At 52.2% G+C, this 11,551-nt stretch overlaps 1 protein-coding gene across 5 annotated transcripts in view; it reads left to right on the top strand.

Annotated features, from left to right (window-relative positions):
• The first annotated feature begins 824 nt into the window (after positions 1-824).
• The window catches only part of P2RY6 (pyrimidinergic receptor P2Y6), a 38,239-nt gene continuing 27,512 nt past the window's right edge, over positions 825-11,551 (top strand). For 2 of the 5 annotated variants that reach the window (XM_016161561.2, XM_016161557.2), the window contains exon 1: positions 8,644-10,313. The gene's annotated coding sequence lies outside the window, so the exon portion shown is untranslated. Of the gene's footprint in view, positions 921-3,353; positions 6,498-6,690; positions 6,845-8,643; positions 10,314-11,551 lie in introns of those variants that run through there. The other 3 variants (XM_036220162.1, XM_036220161.1, XM_036220163.1) reach the window with 3 other exon arrangements.

The raw sequence follows: 11,551 nt of genomic DNA, 5'->3' as shown, positions 1-11,551 counted from the left end.
GACAGGAAGAATGCTGACATCGATGACAACTATGTGCCAGGTACCGTCCCATTACACTATCCTGACACTCACCAACTCCAGCATCACTCCCATGCCACCACCCCCATTTTTAGATGTCCCACTAACTGGGGTAAAATAATCTCCCTGAACCCCAGTTTCTTAATCTGTAAAATGGATTTGTAACACCAAACTCCTGGGATTGTTATGAGGATCAGAGAGTAGTGTATGGTATGGAAAGTGCCACCAACACACGTTGTAGGGGTGCTTGGGCTCTGGAGTCAAACTTCCTGTGTTCAAATCTCAGTCTGCTATCTACTAGCTGTATGACCATGGACAAGTCACTTTAATCTCTACATCTCAGTTTCCCAGCCTGTAAAATGGGATTAAGAACACCTCTGGAATTGCTTTGGTGATTCAATGTATTAAAACACCAAGCACAGTGCCTGGCACATAGCAAGTGTTCAAGAAATAACAGTATTATTAACCCTCCCTCTCTACCACCATCCCAGAACTGTGGAATGTCAAAGCCCGGAAAAGACCTTAGGAATTGCCACTTAAGCCACCGCCCTCAATACAAACAGAGAAACTGAGGACAGGGAAGGGTAGCAATCGGCAGGGACCCTGGGCTGGAGTCCAGGGGTCCCAGGTCCCAGCCCAGAGCGCTGTCCCTGACGCCTGTTTCTCCAGCGGCGGGCAGCCCAGCCGCGTCCTGCCTGCGCCAAACTCTCACGTGGGTGAGGAGGCCTCCCGGCCCCACCCCCGCCCCGCCCCGCCCCTTTGCTCTTACAGCGCGCTGCGCTGGGCGTGGGGGATGCTTGTAGCCAAAGCTGCAGCAGCCGCCTATGCTGCCCCTCAGTTTGTGGGTTCGCCTCCCAGCACCAGAGCAAGTGACGTCCCAGGCTCATTGCCAGACGACCCAGGTAAGGGCTAGGTGGGGCGAGGGAATGAGGGTCAGTAGATGACGGGCATAGGGGTACAATGTACATCTGCCCACTCCAGGCTTGCGTTGCTGCCCCTGAGTGTGAATCTGTGTTGTGTGATGTGGACAGTGTGTAAGAGATTAATGTGGGCAATATGTGTGTGCTGGATTGTATGCAGTTGGTATGTGGTGTGTGCGTGGTGTGCCCAGTGTAACCAATGGATTGTGGTGTGTGTCACCATGCAAAAAGTGTGTGTGGTACTATCTATGGCACTGGGTGACTATGCCCAAGTAACACAGGGGATCCATGTGTGTGCTCATGGTGTGAGCACGCTGCGTGTTGGGAGCCCTGGCACGTTGGTTATACCTGTGTGTTGTGCAAATTGTGAGATGTGTGTTCTGTGTGTGGCACATCCGTGGCCCTGAGCAGTGCACTGAGCCAGGTAATGGAGGGGAGAAGCACTTGAGCAGCTGTTACTAGTGACGGAACATTTTCCACGACCCCAGGGTGGCTGTGACTTTTCCATCCAGCACCTCTAAGAGCTTGGTGGAGTGAAAACTCACCCCAGATCTGGGTAGAGGAAGTGCAAATAGTCCCATGCTTGCTCGCTCCATACACACTCTCACACACACACACACACACACACACGCACACACACACAAAGTTTTTCTCACGTCTCATATTTTATTCTTCAAAATTCATAAAGATTTTGCATTACTCTCTGTAATATTTCTGCATTTGTTTTAATATAAAAATATTCTTCTGGTAAGTTACCATCCAGTAGTTGACTCAAGGCTTGGTAATGAGCTGGGTTCATCCTGCAGTGGGAGCCTGTGCCACGTGTAGAGTAGGGTTCTTCTGTCTGTCCTCCAAGCTGGGACGACAGGACCTAGACCTGATGAGGGAGTGTGGCAGTGTCATTGGAATGTGGTTGTACTGTGTGTGCGTGTACGCAGCACGGCGTGTGGTGGGCAGCTGGAGTTGTGTAAGGCCATGTGTGCTGTGCATAAAGGAAGGGGGCACAGTGCTATGGGAGTGTGTCTTCCATGGGGACTGTGATCTTGCATGGGGACTGTGGTCTGAGTCATTTACAGTGCAGGAGAAGGGGAGCTGGCTTCTTGCAAGGACCCCTGGCCATCTATGAGGTTCGCGCCTCATAGATGAAGCCAGGCAGGAAGAGGCTGCCAGATCCCAGGGGACCACAGGGAAGGAGGTTCCCATAGCAGATGACCACCTGGGACTGTCAAGGTGGTTGTGGTATCCAGGCTTAGTTTAAATCTCAGCTCTCTACATGGAGGACTTTGGGCAAAATCTCTCTGTGTATGAGTTTCTTCCTTTATAAAATGGAGATGTTAATTAGTGTTTGCCTTATTATAGGGCTTATTATAAAGACTGAGTTCCTGGATATAAAGTGCTTGGCATAGTCTCTAGCACATAAAAACCATTTATGGCTGCTGTAAAACTATGGTCCTGGCAATAAAACCATGATGATAATGATGGAGCCCCTCATACGAGTGTGTCCCTGAACACTCAGGAACCCTTGGTTCCCCCAGAACCAATGATTTCTCGTGAGCTGGGCAGGTGGAAATCTGAGAGCCCTCCATTTAAGTAGTCTGGGGGATCCGTTCCTGTCCCAGGCCTTATCACTGTTGAACTCTCAATGACTATCTGACTTCTGGGAAGACGCAGTCTAAAATGGGGAGATGCCAAGTCTCTGACAAGGCCTGGGATGGGACATGGGAGAAAGGCTGGGCGAGAAGTACAGGGACAGCCGTGGGGCTTGGGTGGAAGCCTCTCTCTCCTGACAAACACCAGAGGAACATAAAAATGCTGGTCTGTGCCAGAGAGAGAGAGAGAGAGAGAGAGAGAGCGCGTGTGCATGCGTGTGTGTGTGTGTGTGTGTGTGTGTGTGTGTGTGTGTTTGGGGACTGGCAGGGGCAGGGGCAGGGGTCCCTTGTGCCTGAAATGAGGAATGTCAATAGGAGCAGGATCAGGGATGTTTGGTCCCCTAGCCAAGGCAGGCTCTGGGAGCCGGAGGGAGGCTGTGAGGTCAGAATTAGGACAGATGGGTCTGAGCACCAGGCTGAGGTGGACCAGAAGACCCCTCAGACTGAACTTCATTTTGGGGGGAAAACATTTGCATTGGTGGAGCAAGAGCCCTTGTTCCTGATGACTTCATCGAGTCAGTTTAGAGAAGGTGCCCAGAGGCCTCGGAGGATGAGGGGACATAAAAGGCAGTGTCGAGAGCTGTGGGAACATATTAGGGAGGGAACCTAAATATATCCACTGTGGTGGCAGAGTGCTGTGATGGGCTGGTAGTGAGGCTCAGTCCAGGGCAGAGGCCGACCACTGTGCCCACTGTCCCCAGGCAAGGAGTGTTTTGGCCCAGAGGCCCTGAGTGCTGCTCCAGGAGATCTGGAGGACAGAGCCTTGCTGGGCAGCAGGAGGCCTGGCCCAGCCCCAAGTGGCATGGTGACAAGGCCAGCTCTCTCTTCTCAGCTATCAGGGAGGTGGGACAGAGTGATGTTGACGTCACTTCTGGTCTCGATTTCCTTAAATCCACAATTCCAGCTATAATTGTTTATTTTTCTACATCCCTTCTCCTAAGAGTCTATAATCTCAATTCAAACATTCTAAAAGTCTGTAACCCAAACTCTAACTTTCTATACTCCAGCTCTAGCATTCCTTGATTCTAGTTTAAATGTTCAAGGATTCTGGCCCCAGCTTTGGCAATCCAACATTTTCAAGCTTATAAACTACCAGGGAAGGTTTATTAGAGGTTACTTCTGCAGAATTATTTGAGAAGCCCCAGGAAAGGTCCCTCTACAGCCAGCTACAACCCTTGTCGCTCCTCTGGGGTGAGAGAAGTTTCCTGGTAAAATGCCCACACGTTCCCTGGGATGGGTGGCAGTGAACCCAGAGGCCCCTCCTCATCTGGGCAGTGTAGGTGTTCAGAGCAGCCATGGTTCTCAGGGGAGGGTGGCGCAGGAGTGGGAAAGGTTAGGATCCAGATTGTCCTCGGTCCCCAATTGTGGGGTCACTTGGTTTCTGGAGGGGATATGGAGAGAAAGAAGGGAGACGAAAAGAAATGGGGCTGAGGAAACCTCAAAAAAGCAAACCTCATTCTGAGAGACTCTCTGAATACCTTAGGTGGTAGAAAGACTCCTGAAATATTAGCACAAGCAGCACCATAAATGCACAGCCGTGTTAGAACTCAGCATGGACTGCGGAGTGGAGAGCTGAGGGCCAATCCCAGATTCAGCTGTGTGACTTCAGACAAGTCACCATCTCACCTCACTTTACTCATCAGGCAAACTGGCACACAGGACTAAAATTCCCTGACTTCTCTTTCCTACCACTGAGGACATCAGCACTGTTGTGGAATGCCTGGTCCTTGGGCCCCTCTGTAAGCATTAGTCGAATGAATGAGGAGTGAAGGCAAAATGGATGATCAGATGAAGAGATGTGGAAACGTAGCATAAGGCACCATGATTGTAATCTCTCCTTTTCCCTCTTCGCCTCCCAGCCTCAGCCCACAGGTGAGAAATTGACCTCAGAACTAAATGAATTGGCGGCATGGGGTGGGGGTGGAGGAGTGCTTGTCCTCCAGAAGAACCCAGGATTGGTGGAGAGTTTAAGAGACTGGGTAGAGGGTGGGACTTCCTAGGTGTCACCCTTTGCCCTGTAGCATTTCCACCGCCAGCCCTGCCCTGAGCCCGGGGTAACAGACCTGTGGATTCACAATGCTCTCCATGATTATTTCCCCATGGTCACCCCCCTACCCCCCACCTAGCCCTTGAGCTGATGATTGAAGGAAGGAACTGCAGCTTCAGGGGCTGCTGTGGTCAGCAGGAACCCCCAAGAGGTTGGTGGAAGAGTGGAAGCCAGAAGAATCCGAGCTCCCAGGCTGTGTGAGGCAGGGTGAGGATGAGAGTGGCTCATGTCCAAGCAGGTGTTGGCATGAATAAAGAGAGGGGCAGGTGGCACACATTTACCAGACACCTACTGTGAGGCACTGCATCCAGTCCTTATCTGGGCGCTCTCTGTCCTCCAGCTACCTTGGCAGGAAGGAGGGGTTTCTTCCTCCATTTCTCCTTCTTCCTCTTTTCCCTCATGGAGTTGTCAAGCCCCATTGAACTTTCCTCCCAAACATCTTTTCACTGGCCCCTTTGTATCCATCCCTGTGACTCTGGCCCAGCTCTGGAATCCTCATGGCCTCCCCACCTGCAGCCCCGTTCGTCACTCCTTTTTACTTCCGCTTCCAGGAAACTCAGTCACCGTCTCAGTCCAGGTTTCTGCTACTGTTTTTATGTCCCGCCTCTAATAGGACCGGTGGCATATACAGCTACTGTCTGAGTTCCTTGGTGAATGGAGTTGTAGATTCTAAAGCAATCAATAAGTACAATCTGGTATTTCCTAGATTCTGATGAGTAAGTCCACCAGCTCCTTGGATTTTTCACTTTTCTTTATTTCCTCTCCCACCACACTGAACCCTACTCAGACATGGCGACACTGCAGCTGAATGAGCAGCGTATTGGTTTAAAGCACTGGGTTCAAATCCTGACTCTGCTGCTACTAGCTTTGAGAAGCTTGGGCAAGTTACTTAACCACTCAGTGTGCCTCATGTTCCCATCTGTAATATGGAGATAATGATGGTATCTCACCTTACAGGAGTGTGTGAGGATTAAATGAGATAGTATCAGCACTGGTAAGCACTGTGTGTTTGCCGGTTATTATCCAAATGTGTCTTAGCTATCCTGGGAGGGCTGGCAGGAGGAGGGGCTGGCTCTATATGGAATTCTCTGTACCAGTGTGCACATGAATCCCTGGAATCTGAGGCAGTCGGTCGAGGTGGGATCTCAGAAAGCATTCCTGACACACTCTCAGAAAATGCCAGCGTTTCTGAGCAGAGTTTACACTTTAGTATGTACCCTGAGGACAGGTCAGACTGTGGCTGGGATCCATTGCAGGGATGCAGAGGGGAATGGAGGGGCCTGGGACTGGTGCCCCCATCCTCCACCCTGAAGTTCTGAGGAAGCTGGACTCTGAGCTGAGTCTGAGACAAGGATGCTTTTCTTCACCAGTAGGTCACCAGCACTCTGAATAGCTCAATGGAGTCAACGAGCGAATGAACCAAAAATGCAGTGAAGTAAGGACTCTGAGGAGGTGGCTGTGCTCCCTCTGCCTGGGAATGGCCCTGTCTCCTCTAGGACTCCACTTTCCCACATTCTACCTTTGGAGCTTCCAAATCCAGAGTGATTAATTAGCCTGAAGCCTCACTTTTAAGCTGGTGACCAACAGGGCTGGTGGCTGGCCAGGCAGGTCAGGGACCACACTTCCGAAGGGACCTTTACCTGCTTTCTTTGAGCATTCTGGGCAGGCCTTGTGTAGGATGGTTGGAGAGGATAACCTAGACAAACCACCTGTGACCTTGGTAACCGCTTGGAGGAAGCTGAGGAAGGGATTGAGTGTCCGAGGATTCAGCTCTTCCCCTCCATCTCTTTCCTGGTTTTGAAAGTTCTTTGTGTGAAATCTGCTGCCGAGCTGCACAAGAGCCCTACCCATGCTGGGCCGCATGTGGGTGCACACTTCTGTGGGTGCATGTATGCATGATGGGAATGGCGTGCTTCTGGGTGTGGCAGGTGCCTGGACATATGTATGCCTGTGGACCCGTGTGGGTTATACAGATCTGTGTCGGGGTATAGGTGTGCTGTACACACACCAGTGCAGGATTGCAACCACGGGCACGTGCTCTTTCCTCCTCTGCCAGGTCTCTGTGGGCCCTCTGTGCTTCCTCATGAGGAGAAACAGCAGACCCCAGACTCTGGACAGAACAAGGTATCCAGGTTGCAGAGAAGGAAAACGGAGGCACAGCAAGAGGAACCAGACTCCTTCTGTCTGAGGGACCACCAAGCATCCTGCCTGTAAGCCTGAACTGGGGGCAGCTCCCTTCGGGATTTGATCTGAATCCCAGAGGGACCAAGCCTCTTCCCTCAGAATGGGATACATGGCCTCCTGTTTCAGACAGAAGGCTGAGGGTAGTGTTTCCCTCCTGGTTCCTGGAAGCAGCCAATGGGCAGTGACCTTGGGTACCCGGATGTGGGTGAGACCGTTCCTACCAGCCAGTGGCTCATAGAGACCCTTCTCAGCCCTTGACTCATATGGACAGGAATAGCTCCAACCTGCAGCTGGGGAAACCAAGATTCAGCAAGAGGTGAGGCCTACTGGACAGTGGCCTGTGCTTTACTGTGGGGGCAGTCCAGAGCCTGGAGGGGCTACCCTGAAACCCAGCTGGCAGTGGCTGCTTGTGGGCGGGGCCTCCAGAGGCTGAGTTCTAACATCAGCCTGGCATAAGGTTGGTGAGCATCATGCAACAAGTACATGTAGGGTGTAGACTGTAAAGTGTTTGACTATTGTACAGAGGCTGAGGGGTTCCTGCTGGTGACAGAAGGCAGAAGGGTAGCTGTGGAGGTGTTGGTGTTCACAGGTAGCAGCAGGTCTTAGGACCCCTAGAGGCAGGGCTTTGGCCTTGGGCACACACCCACCCCAACCTTTTATTCCTCTACCCCAGTGCCTATACCCAGGGCTGAGGTCCAAGGGCCTGAGCCATAGTTAATACTCAAGCCTTACTCCTCCTCTTGCCTAGCTCCTTTTGTTCTTAAGAAAAATCAAGAGCCTGCAGTGAACCCCACAACACTTCCATGGCATCTGGGCCAGACTGGGATTTTGGCAAAGATGGCCAAGGCTGGGAAAACAAGGCCTGTCGACTGGGGTTTTGTGGGCCCCCAGGAACAGGCATGCGTGTGTAAGTGGAGGCTCCACAGGCAGAGGCACAGGCACAGCCAAATGCGCGTGCGAACAGACTCCGGGGCTGCTCGCACAGATACACGCATGTACCATACACACAGAGGTACAATTCCGAACATGTGTAAGTACACGTGCACCTGCCAGGTCAGATCCACACGTGGCTGACACCCCCCATGCAGACATGTATGTACCTGACATTCATGTAACTTAGTCCTCTCCCAGCCTGAGGGCCTGGGGTGGAGAATGGGTTACCCTCACAGTCACCGCGGGTCTACGCCTTCTCCCTCTCCTGGAATAAGTTTCCCCAGGCCTCCCGACCTTGTCCCTTCCCATGTTTCCCTCCTCACCTTCTCACCACAAGGACAGAGGAGGGGCCCTTCCTGTCAGCTGCCTGCCGGCTGGTCGGGAGCAGAGGTGGCTTTGTCTTTTCTGAGGAACTGATTCTGTGGAATTTCCACTTATTTCCAGCCAAGGGTCAAGAGCTTTCTCTGGGAGCTGCCTCAGGGCCCTGAAAGTGTGAAAAGACTGGTTTTTGGATGGGTGGGGATGTTGAATCCCCATCACCTGGGTAACTCCTAAATATTGCAAACTGCCTTCTTGCCAGTGTCTTGCTCATTCTTCACGACAGCCTGGAGATATAGGTACCTTCATTTCCTCCATTTGACAGATGAGGGAACCAAGGCTCAGAGAGGGATGGGCCTGCCTAAGGTCACACAGCAAGATGAGGCATAGTCGACCAAGTCTCCTGAACTTGGGCTTGGGAAAAATAGTTTTAGTTTTCTAAGATAGGTGTCCCCAATCCTCAAGCCGTGGACTGGTACCCGTCTGTGACCTGTTAGGAACCAGCCCACACAGCAGGAGGTGAGCGGTGAGCAGCAAAGCTTCATCTGTGTTTGCAGCCGCTCCCCAGCACTAGCATCACCACCTCAGCTCCACCTCAGACTCTCAGGCATTAGATCCTCACAGGAGCACTGGTCCCCGGTGCCAAAAAGGTTGGGGACCATTGCAGCTTAGAGAATGAGAGCCGGAAGGGTGGGTCAGGCTGGGACCACCAGGTGAGCCCCATTGAGGAGCACCTCCCACTCATTTACTTGGCTGAGGATACAGGCAGCCCCATCACAGGCCAAAGCTCTGCTGTACAGCTCAGCCCTTAGTCCACCCTTGTGGACATGCCAGAGGACAGAACAGGAGGGGGAACAGGACACCTTTTCCTTGCTGTGTGATCCAGGCAAGCCCATACCCCTTTCTGGTCCCAAGGTCCTCTCTACAATGGAATATTGGGGTTGAGTAGAGGATGTACTTCCCCTCTGAACCTGCATAGGGGGATTCTGCAGGGCTGCAAGCAGAAAGCAGGCTCAGGGTGCTCCACACTGAACCCCTGGTGGTTCTGAGCTGCGGCCCATGTCCAGGAAGCCCCTGGCCTGCTGCTGAGCTCTACCAAAGCAAGGCCCAACACAGAGTGGGGGCTCGGGGACTGGGGTCTCCTCCAGGCTAGGCAGGAGATAGTGGTGTGAGGAGGGGACCCAGAAAATCCCCAAGGTACCTGTTCACCCTGTCTGAGATTTCAGCCCACTGGCTCTCTGCCCCTTACCCTCCTTTATGTTTCTCCATAGCTGTTATCGGTACCTGACTTGCTATATATTTACTTATTAACTAAAATAAATGAGTCTCCACTGTTAGAATGTAGGAGCTACAAAGGAAAAGACTTTGTTTTATGCTCTCAAGTGCCTTGAACATTACCTACACAGAGTGGGTGCCCAACGAGCACCTGTGAAAAAGGAGAGGGAGGGAGGACTTGTTTTCTGGATGGGAGGGGATGCCCAGGTCTACCATCGTCCCGATTCACCTTGGCAAACTTCTCCCCATCAAGCCCAAGTTCAAGGATGGGTTGGAGCTGGGGAAGGGGATGGTAACCAGACTCAGTCTTCCCCTCTCCCCTAAATTATTCTCATCTGAGGAGCGTCCTCAGTCCCCAAGGGGAGGGATGGCGTCTGGATCCCTGGAGTTAGAGCCGAAGACAATAGAGCCATCAATCTCAGGATCTCAGCCTCTCTTACAGGACCTTCCAGGCACTGCCAGAAAATCAGGTTAATTGTCCCTCAAGGCAGCAAAGAGCAGGACCAGGCCTCTCTCCAGACTTGAGAAAGGCTAAGAGCAGGCTGAGGGGTGGGGTGGAAAGGAGGAGAAAAATGGTCATCTGATGAGTAGCAAGCCCTGGTCCTTAAATGTCATCTCACTCAATCCTCAGGGCTGAGTTGATGATACCCACTCTGCAGGTGGGCACACTCAGAGTGAGGTGGCTGCTCACATCTGGGTAGGGGCTGAGTCAGCCTTGGTGTTAGTGACTTGAGCTGGAATGTTCTTGGGATTTGGGTCCCAGCCCTGCTACTTGCCATCTCCGTGCTGTGGCAAGTTACTTCCTCTCCTTGGATTTCTCAGTTTCCTCATCTGAGGCCTTCTGGGACTTCTGTGAAACAGGCATGTGACAGTTTGTGGCACAGGAACTAGCTAGCAGTAGGGTCTGCTCTGGGAGTCCAAATTTGCTCCAACACATCACAGAGGAACTCGGCGCTCACCAACTCCTGGGTGAGTGTTCTGGGTCAGTGCTGAGAGAATGCCTGAGTCCCCACCTCAGCTCAGAGGTCCCTAATCAGTCCACTTGCAGCCCCCATGGCTCATCATAGACTGGAGTGGGAGTGGGAGCAGACTTGAGGTGGGGGGAAGGGGTCCTCCTCCCCTCCTCTGCCTGGTTGTGCCTGGAGCCTGGAGTCTGTGCAACATGGAGGGGAGAGGAGATGGAGGCACAGGAGCTGGGGTGAGCCACAGGGACGAGTGGAATAGTGGAGGCAGGCTTGGGAGCCGTATCAGCCTGGTTTTGCATCCTAAGTTGTACAGAATATTTTTCCTCTCTGGGCCTCAATTTCTCACTCTGTAAAATGGGAGTAGTAGTGATCTCCCCTGAGTATTTGAAAACTAAGTGTTGTGTCCTGGTCAGGGTCCCTCAGGGAGGAGCTTGTGTTGGGAGAGGCTAGAATGCTTAGAAGACTGGATGAGAGTCCACAGAGGAGGCCTTGGGAAGCTCTGGCCGCTGCCATCCCAGCTACATCTCAAGACAACCTGGAGCTGACCGCATGTGACTGGCGGGGAAAGTGTGTCCCTGAGTCCAGATGTGACTTTTTAAAGGGGAACAAAGGGTGAACTAGTGTATCTGGAGGAGATGAGGTAAACATTTTCTGGGGTTTCCACTGTCTTTCAACTCCTGCTGACATCGCCACAGGAGAAGAAAATGGAGGTAGCACAGCCCACGGGACGGGCTCTGGCCTCTTGACGATATCTGGGATTCACATCTCTTGCCCGCTTTCGGATGGGATCTAAGCCAATTCAGGGCCAGTCTCTCCACCCCTCGGTATCCAATGAGGTGATAAATGAGAAGGCTCTTTGCAAAATATCAAGTGCTGTGCCTCTGATGGTGCATCTGCATGAGTGTGCAAGCCCTTGGGTGTGTATGCATGAGCGAGAATGTGCAGCTTGTGAGCGTGTGTGCATGTGTGTGCAATGTGTGTGAGTATGCACATTCCCTTGACTTGATGGGATAGAATAACTCCAAGCTGCCCAAAGCTCCTTGTTTGGCTAGGTCTTTTCTCCTCTAAACTTCTCACAATTTTTCTTGTGTTTCCTCACTGTTTCTTAGTTTACCAGAAAGGGAGCAGATCATGGTCCAGAAATTAATTTATTGTCTCTGAGCCTGCCCTCTCTCCTTTCCCTCTCTCCCTCACTCCATCCTGCGGCTGTCCCTGGAGGTCTGGCTTCCCGGCCCTCCCAGC

The sequence above is a fragment of the Rousettus aegyptiacus genome, unplaced genomic scaffold (assembly GCF_014176215.1).
Source record: "Rousettus aegyptiacus isolate mRouAeg1 unplaced genomic scaffold, mRouAeg1.p scaffold_m13_p_5, whole genome shotgun sequence".
NCBI classification, from domain to species: Eukaryota; Metazoa; Chordata; class Mammalia; order Chiroptera; family Pteropodidae; genus Rousettus; species Rousettus aegyptiacus.
This window is presented reverse-complemented; position numbering and strand designations above follow the sequence as displayed.